This window comes from Pelodiscus sinensis, chromosome 3 (assembly GCF_052426305.1).
Source record: "Pelodiscus sinensis isolate ZL-2025 chromosome 3, ASM5242630v1, whole genome shotgun sequence".
Lineage (NCBI taxonomy): Eukaryota > Metazoa > Chordata > Testudines > Trionychidae > Pelodiscus > Pelodiscus sinensis.
Genome location: NC_143054.1, coordinates 56,379,364 through 56,395,110, shown reverse-complemented (window position 1 = coordinate 56,395,110; position 15,747 = coordinate 56,379,364).

Genomic DNA, 15,747 nt, shown 5'->3' with positions numbered 1-15,747 from the left:
TGCTTTAAAAGGTTGAAGTGAGTAAAATATAAGCCAAATTGTTGCATACTTGCAGAAAATACTTCTAGTAACAGGTTAGAAGTTGGACTGCTGCAGTGCATGTAACTTCTGCTGATGTTTTAGATTTATAACTACTTGCTGCAGTTTGCTTTCCAAAATACTATCACACCTGTTGAGTCTGGATTTCCATTAGCCACTTCACCTGTCTATATGATTCCATTCCTATTAAGGGAGTACCCAATTAAGGTATTAGTTGTCTGACTCCAATCATCATGTAAGAATTTCATTCTTCACAAAAAGTCAGTTGGGCCACACTCGTTTGGAAAGCCTTTTCTATAGCACTAAAAAGTCCAATTTTCAACTTGGGATGCCTAAATCAGAGCACCCAACTCCACATACATCCTGAAATGACACTGGCCCAGTGTCATAAGGCTAATTTAAGCAGTCACATTTGAAAATTAAACTTGTAACATATAGCAACAAGTTTGTAAAGTAAAAGGAATAGAGCTATGCAGCCTAAATTGTGATAAAATGCCTGGAACTGAAGGATCCTCTATTTCAAGGACAATATTTTACACAGCTATTGCTCAACAAAAAAATAAAAGTAAGTTTTATCACACTTACCTAACATTATATGGGGGAAGGTGGTAATAGTAAATCTTATTAGAACAGGTCTATTTACTGGAATGTGCCAGTGCAACACTGTATCTTACCAAACTAACAAAATCTATATATCTTAGTATGGGCAATAATCTACAGATTTCCCAGGCAATAAAACAAAATTATAACACTTTTAAAATATGACTTTACCCAGAAAATTTAGAAGGGAAAATGATCCAGTGATCTGCCATGTATTTGTCTGTGTATGCAAGAGAGAGAGAGAAAATTGGGGCTATTACATTTAAAAAGAAGGTGCATGAGAGAGGACAAGCTAGAAATTTACAAAGTAATTATAAGACATGGAGCAGATGTTCCCAAGCTATGATGTGCAAAGCACTTGCCAGTGGCCCATGGAGAGCTGGCTGATCAGATGGTGTTGAATCCCACTTATTTATAGTTGCTAAACTTCATTAAAGAATGTTACAGATACATTAAGGATACAATTTTCAAAAATGCCTACATGATTTAAGAGTTTAGTCCAATTGAAAGTCAATGGCCTCTCACTCTGTTCATTCATTGCAGCTTTTGTCTATAATATGGACTTATACTGACGTCAAGGGAATGTAATTCTGGAAACTCTTTAACCTTTAGCTTCTCTCTTTTAGAGACTAGGTGGTTCCTGTGGTCTCGGGGATTTGTGTGAGATTACCAAGACAATGTAATTTTCATAAAAGCAAGATTTATGTAAAAGAGAAAATGTAATTAAAACAAAAGCAAGTTTGTTTAATATAGCTAGATTTACACTTTTCAAAAAATAAGTTAGTCTTTTTTCAGCTTAGTGATAGAGGATACGAAAAAGGGTGTGTTTACATAGCAAAGTTATTTCGGAATAACGGCCATATTTTGAAATGACTATGTGAGTGTCTACATAGCAATTCCTTTATTTTGAAATAATTTTGAAATAACAGACGGCTTATTTCAACTTCTTCAAACCTCATTTTATGCGTAATAACACCTATTCTGAAATAGCTATTTCAAAATAAGGCGTGAGTAGATGCTCCACTTCAGATATTTCAAAATAGCTCCTCACCAGGCCCATTCTAAGTCATTCCTCCTGGGGCTCTAAATCGAGCTAGCACGTCTACATTAGGGAAGCCTGCCTCAGACTAATTTTGAGGCTTCTCTGCAATATAGCTGTGCTATTTTGAAATAAGCTATTTCAGAATAACTATTCCAGAATAGCTTATTCCAAATTAACTGTGCAGTGTAGACATAGCCAAAGTGAGGAACTTACATCTCATGAAATCAATCCATCTCTAAACAGTTATGGTGGATTGGCCATGTCACTGAGCTATTCCAAGGCAAAAGCATGAAGGCATGCTTAGATTGGATTCTATCTGGAGGGAAAAAAGGGTGTGAAGGATAAAGAAACACCTATTACCAGACAATTAAAAGGATACTATCAACATGGAGACACCTTCTGATAGAGTCAAACATTGACTTCTGGACAGACAACAGTGGAAAAAAACTAGTAGCTTCATGTGCCACTAGACACAGGAAATTCAAAGTCTAAAGTACAGGCAGTCCCCGGGTTACGTACAAGATAGGGACTGTAGGTTTGTTCTTAAGTTGAATTTGTATGTAAGTCGGAACTGGTACATATTGTAGGGGAAACTCTAGCCAAACATTTCTCCAGAGCTCAGTTCTATTCTCCCACACCTCACTTCCCTCAGTCCTTTATTCTCCAGCTGAGGTGTCTGCTGAGAAAAGCCGCTCCGCGTCTCCCTGGTCTGCTGGGGGGGTGCTAGCTTCGTGTCTCCCTAGTCTGCTGGGGGGAAGCAGCTAGTGCGGGGTTGCCTCACCCCGTTTGTAAGTAGGGATCCGATGTAAGTCGGATCCATGTAACCTGGGGACTGCCTGTATCTGGACAGAGATGGTGTCCCTAGCCTCTGACTGCCAGAAGCTGGGAATCAGTGACGGGATATATCGTATGATGATTGTCTGTTCTGTTCATTCCCTTTGGGGCACCTGGCATTGGCCACTATTAGAAGACAGGATAGTGGGCTAGATGGACCTTTAGTCTGATCCAGTGTGGCCGTTCTTATATTCTTACAGTCAACTGCTCAGCATCACATTGGTGGCTATATACACCTCCAGCAGTATCCAGAGATTGCCTGTATTCAAGCCCCTCAATGCATGGTTTTTACCCCTGTTTTCCAATCAGTTTCCCCAGTTAGCTTCCCACATAATAGGGTCTGACTGCCTGCTTTCTCTAAGAAATGGACCACTGCGGATACAAAAATCCTTTAGTGATGATCAATAGTCATCTTTCAAAGATCTAAAGACCTAGCTTGAGTACAGTTTTCTTGGCTAGCTGTATCTAGATCCATTCAGGCCTCTTAGTAAAACAAGAAAAATACCCATCTACTATCTAAACAATTTTGGTTGACTTATGGGGCTCATTGCTACAAGATAGGTCATCGAAATAAGAAGCAGCTCTTGGCCTTAAGTTATTAATCTTGTGGGCCCCAGAGACACTAATCACTTTTAGCCCCTGTGCAAGATGCCATACAGACACAGAAGTAGTCATTAGCCCTGCTCTCCAAAAGAGTGAGCTTTTTTTAAAAACAGACACACAGAGGTCCTATATGCAGATCAGAATAAAACTCCTGATTTTTTAATTGGAAGAGTAATAGACTACAATAGGTCCTCACGTGTTCTTTCTATTGTTGGTTGGGTGCTGAAGATGAATGTTGAATACTTTTAGATGTATCAGAAATATGAAAGGAAAAGTGACTGGATTACCAAATTGCACAAAAATGTCTAGCTGATTCATTTTTCTCCCCAAAGGGCTCTTTCTTCCAGCATTTTTATAATACTTTCTTTAATACATTTTTTAAAGACGAATGTCGGAAGAAATGGAATTTTTCTGGGTCTGAGAATCAGATCAGGTTCTGATATTTGTTTAAGAAAGGAAATTATCCCCAGCTGTATCTTGCATGGTGATATTTTGGAGAGGTTACTGTGTTAGTCTGTTTCAGCAAAAACAAAGAGTCTGGTAGCACCTTAAAGACTAGCAAATTTATTAGGGTATATAAGATATTTCACAAAAGCTTATGTCCTAATAAATTTGTTAGTCTTTAAGGTGCTACTGGGCTCCTTGTTGTTTCAGCTCTATCTGATATTTGAATGCTCTGGGTAAAATTTTCTCTGACCCATAGTGCAGTCTTATACTGAATATTCTGCAGTCTGAATTCCCATTGACATCAACTGAAGACCTGCACTCAGAAGGAGAAAGAAACACACAATGGAGGTTTTCAGTGCAGTGCCGGTGAAAGATCCACAGTGTAGCTAATGGAATTTAGTGTCATACCTCCACAGTGTGCCTGTAGCCAAAAACAGTGGTGTATTTTATTAGAAACAGATTCAAACCACAAAACCTAAAGTCATGCTCAGTCAGATTTGGGGAAAAGGTATATTTTTAGCTTTTATTTAAACTGCTTTGAAGCTCTCAAAAGTATCTAAGCTTGTAATATTTTTCAATTACAAGGGCAGCCACCTCCCACACAGTGAATCCATCATTTTTGGCCCCACTCCAGCACCTAAAGGGACTCTACAAATCTACTAGCCCCAAGCCCCCAGAAGAGTTAATCCAGCCCTGGGGAGGAGAGAAGCCCTTAGTCTTGGCACCCATCCACACATGAGGCTGGAGGGGAACCCTGATGAGGGGAACCCTGATGCCTTGAGTTGCATGAGCGAGGTGAACATCTCTCTCAGTTCTGCTTATTAATTGGGGCTTCCTTTTTGCATGTAGCCCTCCCTCCCTCCCCCCCACTGATTTTTCTGTGGGTCAGTGGCAACTGACCCAAAAAACAGTTATCCACCAGAAATGAAATGTAGACATGTATCACTAGCACCATAACTCCACTGGTAGATCACTACCTCTCAGCCTTACTCACTCTTCCTCTCAAACACAGGAACAGTGAAAAATCACACGTGAATTGTTTCCATCATACCCCAGTCTCCACAGAAAACATGTGCAGTGTTCAATGGATTTATGTGGGATTGTAAATTCCTTTTTCATAACTAAACATGAGAACATAAAAATCTCTATTTTTTATTTTTTATTTTTTTTGGTACTTAAAGTTCCTCATACAAAATGAGTTGGTGCTTTATCTCAAGTCTGACTGAAAATAAATCAGAGATAGTGTTATACACTTAGTGAAATTTATGATTATTTGAAGAAAAATGGGTGGTGTTTTACTTATGCCGAGAACTGTTTTAAGGGAGTATATATGCGCTAGACTCATCAGTAACACTGGAGTCACTGTGAATGCTGGAAAAAAAACAATGCACATGTTTTATCCCTCTTTATTCCACTGGGCTTCAGAAACTGGCATGACACTTTTACATGTGCACAGTAGAGATGCCCTTTCCTTTTCATATATGAAATTGAACTGTTACTGTAATAGACTGCCAAAACATCCTGAATATTGGCTTTCTAGGACACGTTAGACAAGAGGTAATGGGGTCCTTATTAGGAAATGTTTAGGTACCGATTCAATAATTATTTTTGAACATATATTACAAAATACCATTATGTTTTAAAAGGACTGAAGTGTAAATGAGTAAAGACAATTAAAGACACATTAATCACCTTGTGCTGCAGAAAGCCATTTACAGACTTTGTACAGATCACAACAGAAAAATTATACTGAGAGAAAATATAGAGAAGTAATATGTGGATCCTCATATAAGCTCACTAACATTAAACTGGATAAGCAATATGTGAATTAAATGAACTGTAGAGCTGCTTTGCATATTTCAAGTTTAAAAATATTTCATCAGTAACATCAGATGCTAATTAACAGATCCATTCCCAGTTGATGCATATGTTTCAATTACTCAGTATTTCAATAGCAAATTGCTTGCACAGAACAGAATGATACAATAAATGTTTTGTACAAAGTTGTAATGTGTTTATTATCCTTTCCTTCCCTTCGAAGTAATTTAACTGCTGTCATTTACATACTACAGAAACTTCACAGTAGATACCTCAGTCTTACTTCACAATTTGCCCCATGCAGATAGAAGGGTGATCAGCATGACAGACTTCTGGCTAAGCCAGAACTCTACCACTCCAGCCTGCTGAAAAGGCCAATTACAGCCAACTGAGCAAGTCCAGGCTGGAAGGGCTAATGGAAACAGCTGTAGGCCTCATTAGCCAGAGGGCTATATAAGGCAACCAGAGGGGAAGTGAAATGGAAGAGCAAGGAGTTAGGGTGTGTGCGCGCGCGCGCCAGAAGGAGAGGCTAGCTGAGTTAGCTGCTAGAAAACCAAAGCTCTGTAAATAGAAGGTGGTGGGAAATTGGCACTGACAATAAAAAGCATAGTTGATTGCACCAAAAAGGCTCTCCAGTTGGTCTGTGACCCAAAAACAGGTCCCAAGGTGAGGGACCTGAGTGAGGACCTTGCCACATCAGTAAAATTCAGATCAGACAAACTTGATTACTGGGAATCTTAATTTGACAAAATTATCCATATCTTTTAAAAAATCTACTTCATTCTAACTCACTATTAAAAAGCCTGTAGTCTAGCCGTAGCCAAAAATGGAGAAGAGGGTACTATAAAGGAGGATAAGTAATATGCTAAAAGCAAATGTGTGGGACACACAAAAATAATAAGAAAGGTCACGTCTCCATACATTTATCTGGTAATCTCTCTGTACAATAACTGTTCAATAGTTATGAAAGCTAACACAGCAGATTTATTTGGAGTAATACAATGCCTAGATTAAGGTTTTACAAGCTCATAAACTCTTAGGAACACTTGTGCTCCCAAATGGAAATCTATACCAGTGTTTCTCACCTTTTTTTATAAAGTACCCCCTTAAATTTTTTTTACAGTACCCCCAGTACTTAGTTTTCAGGCACACAATTTTTTTCTATTATTGCAACACGTTTGTTTAAATAACTTAATCTTAGCCAGGCGGGCGATGAAATTTTTGGGTGTAAAAAGTACAAAAATAATAAAGCACTATAAACTTAAAACAAAAATTCAGTTTTTTCCAAGTTTCAGTTGTGTTGATGTACCCCCAAGACTTCTCTCAAGTACCCGTATGGGTACTCATACCACTTATCGAGAAATACTGATCTATACTATGTTACCAGAGACTGGGCACATTTTGATACTCTGTTTACATCAGATATACAACAATCAATTTCATTTACTTTATACAAATCTGAAAGTGAACATGATTTAGCCTTGATCACTCTAGTTACTTTCCTAAGAACACTGAGTAACCCAGTCATGAAATATAATAAAATGAATAGGTATGAAAATCTTTGTTGAGTAAACAACCATCAGAACAATTATAGTAGTCATCTAACAATGTCAAAATCACAATAAACTACAGATCCTCTATTGCTGTAACTTCTGCTCCAGCTCTACCCCTTAATAGCATATTTCTCCATTTGATTTCCAAGTTACGTTTGCAGAGAATTACAGCAGAAATGTATACAGAAAGATTCAAGGGCAGATCTGTCATCATCATGAAACTTAACCCTAATGTCTTGTAATATTTTACATAGCTTGTGTACTCCGCAAGCCACATTACCAAGCATTGATGTGTCTAGTGGCAAAAATATGCCGTGTCTTAACTGTCTTCAGCAATTCAGTTTGTCTATGACAGAAGAAAGTAGGAAACACTCATGAAGCCTCCATGCTACAGTATCATGATGTTAGAGGAGTGGTTCTCCAAAAGGGCTGGAGGCTCTTTTAGGTGGCCTTGCATTTGTAGTCTCTGGTCCAATAGGGGCTAGTTTCAGGTCCACCAAATGTGCAGCCAGCAGGAGTTTGAGACAGAGATGGGCAGATGAAGTGAAAGAAGCCAGGTGACTGCTGCAGGGTGTGAGGAGATATCTCCCTGATCATATTTCTGGAGCAGTTACTTTCATGATCACAACTGGGTTGACAGGAGGAAGAATAGAGAAGACCTACTCCCCATCTGCTTCCTGGTTGCAGCAAGACATAAGTAAATCCCTGAATCAAGTTTATTGACTGTTGTAAATGGAGTTGGATTACTCCCTTAGGAACAGTATATATCAGCATGGCTGTGTCTAGACTGGCAAGTTTTTCCACAAAAGCAGCTGTTTTTGCGGAAAAATTTGCCAGCTGTCTACGCTGGCCGCTTGAATTTCCGCAAGACCACTGACGATCTCATGTAAGAAATCAGTGCTTCTTGCGGAAATACTATGCTGCTCCTGTTCAGGCAAAAATCCTTTTGCCCAAGAGGGCCAGGGTAGACAACTCAGATTTGTTTTGCGCAAAAAAGCCCCAATCGTGAAAATGGTGATCGGGGCTTTTTTGTGCAAAAGCTCATCTAGATTGGCACAGTTGCTTTTCCACAAAAAGTGCTTTTGCGGAAAAGTGTCCATGCCAATCTAGATGCTCTTTTCTGCAAATGCTTTTAACGGAAAACTTTTCCGTTAAAAGCATTTGCAGAAAATTATGCCAGTCTAGACGTAGCCCAAGTGGCAAGGACACTGTTGAAATATGTCAGTGGGAACTCATCAAGAATATGCAACAGAGTCTGAAGTTGACATCACAGGTCGCTAGCCCCATTTAAAAGAGGAGTTGCCCAGTCTTGTTAGAAACTAGTTCAGAGAGAACCACAGATGCCTTGGCAGATCAAAACCTAGTGGACAGATGGTTGGGACAGTGAGGAGAGAGGCCTTTTGTTTAAACTCCCTCAAGCTGCCCCATGCTGGGTGATCAAAGTAACAAAGTTTTTCTCTAACACAGGTGGTTTAGAGTAAACTTTGGCAACTGCTGTAGGTCTCAGAAACTATGGTTTTCCTCCTTGCTCAGCTTTTCCACCAAATACTGTGCAATGTGTACATCAACAACCTGCCAGATAAACACTCATGCAATTTTATCTGTGCCAACAACATCAGCAACAGCTACCATGCTCAGTCCTTCTCAGAAATTGAAAAGGTCTTGAATGATGAATGAAGCTCATGGCAGACTATAGTGATCAATGGCACCAGAAGCCAAGCTTTTCCAAGATGGTTCCTCATAATAATCAGTCATTTAATGGCTTTACCTGAATTCTGACTGATAAATTATCTTACACCAAGAAGGAACCCATTATTCCATCATTACTTTTAAAACTGATCAGTTACAAATAATTTCTTTAATGTGTTTGAAGAAATTCATTATCCAAAAGATATCCAAGTTAAAATTAATACTCATTCTGATAACAAAACAAACATGTCTTATAGCTTTCATCTCTATTTTCCCTTATTTGAGTTTCCCCTTTCATCTGCTTGGTCATTCCTTACAATTAAGTCAGTTCTTTATCATACTGCCAGATTGCCTTCAGATTGTTTATCTTAATCTTGATAACTTTCATTTTATTTTAGGATTACTCAACTCTAGTCTCTGAGATGTAAACTGGTTATTAAGATCTGGATGGGGATTATGGTATGAAGCAGAGTAACAGAATGTTGTTACATCATATTCCAGAGAAATGCTAATTTAAAAGACAGGAAAACTTTTGTTTAGATTTTTTTCCCTCTGTTTGCTGCTAACAAGTTCCAAACTTAACAAAACCCAACTAATTTCACATTAGAATTCAGAGGAAAGCACAAAGTATGTAAAAGCTCCTTGAAATCAATGGTGGTCTTTTAATTGATGAAAGCTCTGACTAGATCTCTGTAGTTCTTCAGATCTGCTTAGTTCATGAATTCAGATCACTCAAATCATTATCAATCACACAGAAAAAAGCCCTGTGTGACACTGTGCAACATGGAACCAGACCTGCCCCCGGGGACTCTGCTGCATCTCGTGGACACGTTGCCAGCAGCCTGGCTGCACTGTTTGCAGGCTGCCATCTGGGAGGACCATCGAGGGGATGTTAAATCCAGAGGGCCCTGTGGGAGAGCTTCCACCCTGAGGAGCGCTAACAGTATCCCCGGTCTGCCCCACCAGGGGCTCGTGCCCCATTCCTCCCTCTCCTCCTTCCACTTCCCTAGCCCCCCCTTCCTGATGGAAAATAAAAGACATGTATTTTCAAAAATAGAAACTCTGTTTATTCAACACAACTGGGGAGAGGGAATGAAACTGTGGGGAGACAGGGGAAAGGAGGCGGGAGGGGGTAGGAGAGGGGAGGGGGAAAACTGGGAGGAGGGAGCTGGAAGGGGGAAGCAAGGGGAAGGAGGGGGAGGGGAAACTCAGGGATCAGGGGTGGGGGTCTCACCGGGCCAACTGCCTGCCAGCACGGTGAGGAAGGGGGCCTCGGCATCCCCGGGGGAGGTGGGGTGGAGGGTGCGGAGATTGAGGTGCGGGGTGTGGACATTGAGGAGGAGGGTGTGGAGGAAGAGGTGGGAGGGGGGCAGGAGTGGGAGGAGGGACAGTTGTTGGGGGGGGCAGCAGGTGCAGGAAGGGCACGGGGCACCATGCTCTGCAGCAGGGCCTGCAGGGTAGTGTTTCTGGCTCACTCCTCAGCCAACTGCTTTGGCGGAGCTGAAGGTCTGCCCACATCCAGGCCTCCACAGTGCGGTTCAGGGCTTGCAAGGAACCCCAGGTGCTGGTCCCAGTATTCCTGCTCCATGGTGGTGGTCCACAGCAGGCGGCGGGTGCGGGAGCATGTCCCGGGCAGGGTGGTGCACCCTGCATGAGCAGCTGGTGCACCTGTAATGAAAGAAGAGAAGTGGTCAGTTCTCCCTGGGGACACAGTGGATGATGCCCAGCCCCCTTCTTCCCTTCCCCCCCTCCCGCGACGTGAGGGCAACCGTGCCCTGCACCATCAGAGCCATTGTGCTTGTACAGAGGCCATGGTCAGGCTGTCTGGCTCTCCCCGGGACTGGGAGCTGCCCCAAGACCGCATACATGTCCCTATGCCATGTATAGTGTGGCTGGGGCGGGGGAGAGGTGTCCCCTGCCTCTGTGTAGAGGGGGCATTTGAAGGGAGAGCATCCTGCTGGTTCCTGCCCCAGGGTCGGAAGCGTGTCAGGTCTCTTCACACACACACACACACACACACACGCGCGCCTATTGGGCCACGGCCCCTGGGTGTCACACAGCTGGAGCCACCTGCCCAAGGGTGGCATAGCACGTGCTCGCACGTGCACAGGTGGCTGTATGATCCATGGGAGGCATGGCCCACATGTGCGGTCCCTGGTCTTTCTCCCCACCTCCCCTCCCGGGTAGGGGACACTTACCCAGTATGGCCTCCCTGGACGACCCTGCCGACTCCGGTGGTGGAACTCCTTGTGGTGGCCCCTCTGGTGCACCCAGGTCAGGGCCATCTGGTACTGGCTCGCTGCCTCCTGGGCTGGCGCGGACCGTCCCGCCCCCCCCCCCCCGAGAGTCAGTTGAGGGCGGGGAAGTAGGGGCAGGTGGCAGCCCCTGCTGTGGCACCACTCCTGGTGGCCCTGGCATATGCCTGCTGCAGCTGTTTTATTTTCAGGCGCACCTGCTCCAGGGTGCGCCTGTGTCCCTTGCGGGCCATGGCGGCTGCTATGTGGCCATAGACAGCTGCGTTCCTCCTCCTAGTGTGGAGATCATGGAGGTTGGGGGCCTGCCCCCAAACCTCAATGAGGTCCATGACCCCCGCACTAGTCCAGGAGGGCGCACGCCGTCTACGGCCCCTGGCTGGCCCCTGTGTGCTGGGGGACTGGGCGGGGGATGTCTCCCTGGCACTGGCTGCCTGGCTCATCCTGCAGCCACTCGGTCGGGGCAGAGACTGCTGGCAGGGCTGTCTCTGGAAAGTGCTGTCTGGACAGAGTCTACCCCTTTAAGGGCCCCAGGGCTGTGGGAGAGGAGAGTTTTCCTGGTTTGGCTGAGAGTGGCCACCAGGGGGAACCTGGGAAGTGCTAGCCTCCCACTACTTCGAATTAAGTGGCTACACAGCCCTTAATTCGAACTACTTAATTCAAACTAGGCGTTAGTCCTCGTAGAATGAGGTTTACCTAGTTTGAATTAAGCGCTCTGCTAGTTTGATTTAAATTCGAACTAGCGGTTTGCATGTGTAGCGCCTATGAAAGTTAATTCAAACTAACAGCCATTAGTTCGAATTAACTTTGTAGTGTAGACATACCCACTCTTAGGACTGAGCACAGAGGAGAAGGCATTATACATGGAACAGGGGATTACGTAGAGCTGAATTTGTGAGTCCTTTCCTACATTTAAAAACCCCAATAGTAGAGATTGGGGTGATTTACTGTCTAAGTTATTTTGAAATGATTCTGGTTCAAATAGAGTACTGCAGAGAAAGTGAAATTGACTGTTCCATATACACTGTAGTACTTAGGGCCAAGAGGAAAGGATGAGAACCTAGTGCTGAGCAGGAAAATTTTTCGGTCTTGTCAAAAATTTTGTCATACTGAAAAAAATGTTCTATGCTCAATTGGGACAAAAAGTTAAAATGTCATAATTCAAAACTCCAGAAAAAATGGTTTGGGTCAATTAAAACATTTTGTTTCTATTTTGAATCATTTTAATTAATTGTGTTTTACTATCATTAGCTTATATTTTTAAATAAAGGTTACTTTAAATTTGGAACCAGAACCTCTAATTTTGAGAAAGTAAAAAATATTTTGGCAGTTACATTTTTTTAAATGTGTTTTATTGAAGAATACGGTTTTTATGAATAATCATTTTCCAAAGAGTACAAAAGTTTAGACAAAAAATGTCTAACTAGCTCTTAAAACAACATGAAGAGAACATTTGCATGTTCCTGGGCACCGCCATTTTCAAATGCCCGGTAGCTTGAACTACCTGCCCGCGGCTACACGTGGCACGGGCTAGGTAGTTCGAATTAACACTCTTAATTCGAACTACTGTTACTCCTCATTGCAGGTAGTTTGAGCTACCGGGCTTTTAAAAATGGCAGCACTCGGGAACATGCAAATGAAGCCCAGGATATTTAAATCCCAGGCTTCATTTGCAAGTTTGAATGACTACATTAGCCCCCTACTTCAAACTAGGGTGGCTAGTGTAACCATACCCTCAGAATTAGTAAGTGGAAGGCTGCAGGGCAGAAGATAGAAACTATGAAGGAAGTTCAGAGATGAAGTGACAAAAGCCAGACAAACAGAAAGGGCATGTCTACGCTATTGGACAAAAGTCAAATTGAGATATTCAACTTCAGCTATGTCAATTGTGTAGCTGAAATCAAAATAGCTTAATTCGGCTTTTGGCGCTGTCTACATCGTAGGATGTTGAAGTAAGAACACTCTTCCTCTGAATTCCCTTACTTCTCATGAAATGAGGGTTACAGGAGTCAGAATAAGAAGTCTTCCATCAACATTATTTTGAAATAACGGCTTGCTGTGTAGACACGAACTTTATTTCAAAATAACAGTTATTCCAAAATAACGTTGCTGTGTAGACGTAACCAAAGTGGGGAAAATCTATTATAACAAAAATAGTACTTGTCAATTTCTTTAAAATAACTTATTTAGCCTCTCAAAAAGAATTTATAGAGAAGAACTAGTTTTGCCCACTCTAATTTACAAAGAAATGAAAATGGAAAAAGGAAGGGAAAAATTGTATTATGGATTTGTTGGAATTTGTTTTGGTATTAAAATGCCAGATTCTGCACTCAGCTATGCACTATAAAATCAAAGTTACTACCCTGAATTCAATGGAGTTATTCCTGATTTACAACAGGGTATATGTAAACAGAAATCAAGTGCTTTTTTTTTGTCTCTATTCTATTCTAGTCAAATTCGTATATCATGCTTAGTATCTGACTACTGCAGTGCATTAATGTAACTGGAATTTGTTGTGTGATTCTCTTTATGCCTTTCTCTCCTATAACATTATTATTATTATTTATTACCCCTATTAACTTAAATCTTGCCTACAAGAAAACTGGACTTTTTTTTGCTTGCTTTTCTTGCTGGGAGTCCTATAATCATTTCATTTAAAAGGCAAGAAGCATTTCAGATATGTGTTTGAAAAGAACCGGGTTTGGAGCTACTCTGGATTTATAAACTTAAAAAACAAAAACTAGTCTGGTAGCACTTTATAAAATAACAAAACATATAGATGGTATCATGAGCTTTTGTGGGCACAGCCCACTTCTATAAATCACTACCAGACCAGTTTTTGTTTTAAGTTTATCCTGTACAGACTAACTCGGCTACACCTGAAGCTTCTGGATTTATACTTATGAGACTGAGAGAAAATTGATCCTTTAACTAGAGAGTCAAAATTTTAATTCTAGTTCTACTGGCAGTGGCCAATTAGAAGAAAATTGATACAATTTTTGACAAAGTAATAAGTGCTCTGTTTTCAATTGTTGAAAAGAGTCTTACCTAATAATCATTCAAGCTGATAAGTTAAGAAAAAATGGTGGAATTGTCCTTTTAAAAATAGTCAGTTGCCAACATGACTTTTCCTCTTTTTATCAAACAAAGACCCATTGGAAAGACACAGGCCTGCCTGTGAAATGTGTTCATGATTTCCAGAGTCGTAATGGAATGAATAAGTAATTTTTAAAAATACAAGCTATAGTTATACTTTTTGGAAGTTACCACAGAAAAGCATACCATGATGAAAAACACCAATTCTTGTAACTACATAATAATCACCATCATTGCTGCTTATAGCATTGGATTACATTTCTATTCAAAAATTTAAATTATAGTAGAGATGAGTTTTATGTCAATATATACAGAATTTTTCCCATAAGTAACAACTGCTGTAGCAATGATGAAATACAATTGGCATAAATATCTTTTGATGTATCTTTCAAAGCACTAAGGACATAGATTTGGATTAGTGAGAATGAAAGGTAGTAGGCTGTTTACCTCAATGCTTCCTGAGCAAATCAGCATCACTTGCATTTATCTGACACTGAATTTGTTCAATGTCTGTTCTAGGACTCAAGTGATGAGCCCAGAGTTTCCTTGCTGATAACACTTGACTCCCAGTGAGGTGAAAAGTTTCACCTTCCAGAACTGGCATAGGACAGAGAAGATGAGTTACCAAAAGTGAGAATGAGGCTAGAGTCTCAAAACTGCCCTTTTAAAGAGACAGATTGGACAGACTAGGTCTTTTTTCTCACACCCCCAGAGAATAATTTAAACATCACATTTCTTCTCTTCAATCGATCACTGCTGCTATGCAAAGATAGAAACATACTTGTATTTGTGTACAGTATTAAAATCAATATTAGATGGAAGAAAATTCAAACTTTGGGCCAGGACATCTTTTCAGTATTTCTAAACAAACTAGATAGAAAGATAGCAGATCTGCAAAAATAGCCAATTTTAAGCAGAGCAACCTTTATGAAATATTTAGATTTGAAGGCAAAATTTAAAAACATCAGTGAAAGAAATGTAATGAACTTTAAGTCTTATCATTTGCTATAATGCTGTTAAAATTAGCTTATCCACAGAATAAAAATGTCCCACAATGTAAGAGAGCTTGGCATATAGTTGTGCAATAAAGGACTACCTGTCTTCTATAAAAAAAAACTTAGACTTTGGAGAATCCCAAATAAGATTGATAGAAATATGAATTGAGCTGTTCTGTCTCTCCAGTAGGGAGGTCGGGTCAACTTGGAGTTGCCTTGTACATGTGGGGACAAAATTATGAGGCCCCAAGTAGTCATTTATGTTGCTTGCATATAACATAGTCCTGATTCATCTTTACTTGGCCTCAGCTCAGCACCTTCTAAGAGGTTCAGAGTTCATCATTCATCATTTTTCTTTGTAATCCATGGCACTGATTTACTTTTGATGATAACATGTGGGAAGATCCTGAGAAGTGAAGGATGCTTCTTATTTTCAGTCCTGCTTATGAAAGCTGGTAGCTATACACTCTTTGGGGTTTGCCCAGAGCTGCTGAAATGTTGCCAGTTTCGGGGATAACAACCAGGATTTTTTCAACATTGTTTCTTAGGAAAGAGGCAATTGTTAACAAATGGCCAAATGGTCTACTCCATTATGCAGCTATGCCTCTGTCCATTATCATCTATCAATAAATCATGTAGGGAAATGCTCTTAGCAGTCACACACAATGAACCCATTCAAATATGCTGTGTCATTTTTGACCAACAGCAAACTGTGTAGCAAGGATCAGGAGAAAAGTTCTGTTTGTATTTAGCAGAAAGAACCTAGTTTATTTGTGGAT